Source organism: Tupaia chinensis, unplaced genomic scaffold, assembly GCF_000334495.1.
Source record: "Tupaia chinensis unplaced genomic scaffold, TupChi_1.0 Scaffold000672_1, whole genome shotgun sequence".
In the NCBI taxonomy this organism is placed as follows: Eukaryota; Metazoa; Chordata; class Mammalia; order Scandentia; family Tupaiidae; genus Tupaia; species Tupaia belangeri.
In genome coordinates, this window is record NW_006160195.1 from 1,859,850 (window position 1) to 1,863,254 (window position 3,405).

The window sequence follows — 3,405 nt, forward strand, 5'->3', positions numbered from 1 at the left end:
TAAGTAAATATTCCATTAACTTGACTGTGTTGATACTTATGTAACAGTATATAACTATCACGTTTCATCAAATTATTGTGTTAAAAGGGAAAATCATAACACCTTTTTACTGAGAATCATGTCATAACTTTTCTGACAACCTAATATATACTAATATAGAATTAAAGTGGTTAAATTTTACTTTACGTATAATTATATCTCAATACATTTGGGAAAACAATCGCTACAAGGTTAGGCACTACTCCAGAATGGGGCCAAGAGTAGGAATTATGATAAGCTTCATAGATTTCAATGCATAGCTAGATGTAAAGATCACTTAGAACAATTAAGAGCCAGATTGTTAGAATCAAAAAACTGGGTCTAACTGTATGTACTTGCTAGAAACCCATGAAACTAGGTTAAGTTACTTTACAAGTTTGTTTTCTCATCCTTAAAGAGAGGGCAAGCCAGTGGCATGGTAGTTAAAGCAGCTGGACCCCACATGGCCTACTGTATGGATTCATTCATAGACCTGGCAGACTGAGAAACATGGGGCACATATGCATGTGCGCCCAAAATCCTGAAAAGGATGGAGAAGGGACTGTGGTGTGACCATCCCTCATAGGTGGTGCCTTCTCCTTTCCCTCTTTCTCCAGTGAGCCTACGCTAGCTACCTCTAGCAAAAATTTTACAAAATAGATGAAAAGAAAATAATAATAGTATCCCAGGTTTGTTAGGTTTGAATGTGAAGATTATATAAAGCATGTAACAGAGTTCTGACCTATAGGCACTCGATAACCATTAGGGGATATTACAAGTACTATTTTTATTGCCCATGCCAGTGGTCCAAACTGTAGTTTTGTGAGCTCTTGTTCCTGGGATCAAAAAGAAAATTAGTCATGGTATAGCCTCTTTCAGAGCCATTTTCAAATCTCCCTCAGTCATTATTACCAATAGACCAGCAAGAACCTTTAACATTTACTCTGGGCCAAACCTTATTCCTCTCATTTAACCTTCCCATTTCTCTAAGAAGGAATTCAAAGTCTAAGTTAAGTAACTTGACCAAAGCCCCACAGATATGGTGAAGCTGGAATTTGAGTTCCACCTGACTTCAGAGCCCACTAGTAGCTACTATACAGATTAGGTCTTATTATCACTCAAGACCATGCAGAGGACCAAGCTGGGTGTGTCCTCAGGTACTTAGCCTAATGCCCTTCCCACCTCATCTCTGGATGAGGAACAGCAGCATTTGAATCGCTAAATATACTACCTGTAGGTTGGCACCTAAGATTTCCAAATACCAGGTTCTACCTGGATTCTTCCAGTTATCTAGCTTACCACGCAGACTTAGTCAGAGGATGCTCTTATAGAAAAGTAGAGGAAACCACTGGACTCCAATAGAGTCAAAAAAGTCAAACCACCTATAGCAGCAGCAAGAGGCTTCACTCAAATAGTATGCTATAAGTACTAGTCTGTCAGTCTTAATTTCTTCCTCTCTCCAATCTTCAACCCACAACTGGTGCCCTCTGCTGGCAAACATGTCCATCTCTTCTTAACAAGAACAAAACCTCATTACAATGGTAAAAATGTAAGAAATTCAAGAGTACAGAAAAGGTTTTACAGAAACTCAGTGGAAAAAAAGAATTTCTAATTTGAATAGACAAAGGAGGAGACAATGAACAGGAATAAAGTTGAGAACTTAATATGTAATTCTATAAAGTTACAACTAGATCATTTCAATTTCCAATGACTTCACTAAAATTTTAATTTAAAATTTGTAATTTTTAAAACATTGTCTTCCCACCTCAGTCTCCCAGTTGGGACTGCAGGCATATGACCTGCTCTTTTTGTAAAGAATGCCTTGCTACATTGGCTAGACCAGCCTCAAGGTCACAATCTTCCTGTCCTGACTCCTCAGTTGCTGGGATTACAAGTGCATGACACTGCACTCAGTCCAGGAATCAAACCTAGGCCTCCCATGTGTTCCCAGTCTGAGGATCACAGTGTATAAGCAGCACTCCACCACAGAAGGGCTAATCTCACTACTATATTTATATGTTTATTTCATGAGTTACATATTTTTCTTATGATTTTTATTATTGTGGTAAAATATACATAGAATTTATATATTAGCTTTTTTACATTAGCTATTTTTTACTGTCTGATTCAGCAGCATCATACTCATTCATGATGCTGTTTAACTATTGTTATTATCTATTTCCAGAACTTTTTAACATCTTAAAAGAAATTCAGTACTTCTTTTTAATTTACCAGAGGGTACATGTGTTCACCAGAAGACAGAAAGAACCTAACCTCAGGGCCTTCGCTTCTGTTTCTTTCCTTTCATGATTTTGGGCACACAAGCACATACACACAACATGTTTTTCAGATTGCTGGTTCTAGAACACAAACTGCAGTTGGCCATTTGGGATCTGTCCATAACTGCCCCAATCAGCAGGCTATGGACTGACCCAAAACCGTACTTTTAAACAGTAATTCATTTTCTCCTCCCTCCAGCTCCTGCCAAGCTCTACTTCTTCTATGTATTTTTCCTCTCATACAGTATTTGTCCTTTTCTGCCTGGCTTATTTCACTGTGCATGTTTTCAAGTTTCATTCATTTTATAACATGTACCAGAACTTCACTGCTTCCTATGACTGAATAGTATTTCATTGTATGTGTATGTACATACCATTGTTTATACACATCTGTTGATGGACACCGGGTTATTATTTCTAACCTTTTGATATAGTACAATTTAGTTAAAATTCCCTAATTTTGACACATAACTGGTTTCCAACTTTTTGCTGTTGTAACGATCATCTTCATACAAATACTGTTTTTTCATTAATTTTTTTTCATCTAATAAATTTCTAGTAATGGGGCCTCCAATGGCAGGTTGGTTAAGGTGCCTGGATCCCACATGGTGGACTGCCCAATTCAAGTCTCAGACCCGGCATGAAAAACATGCCAAGCACATGTGCATACATATCCAAAATCCCAAGAGGAGAATGAAGAGGGGATTACAGCATGGTGAATGCTTTCTCACTTTCTATGTCTCTTTCTGGTAAGCACGATGCCCTACAGCAAATTAAAAAATAAATAAATAAAAATAAAAACATTTCTAGCAATGGGAATCCTAGAGCCAGAAGATATGAATATTTCATTTTAGTGGTTCTTACTAAATTAATTCGTATTTTACCCTCTTAATTCACCCTTTTTTCTAGCCTAAAGACTATTAATGTTGGCATCTGTTATAAAGTGTCACTAAAACTAATTGGAAGGAAGCTTTCAAATAAAGAAATTAACAAAGCAGAAAGAAAAGCTCAGAAGAGCTCCAGGAGATGGGCTGCCCAATATTGTATCCACACCCTGATGTTTTCCAATTAATTTGTTATACTAAAAAACACAAAGTGCTACCTATCA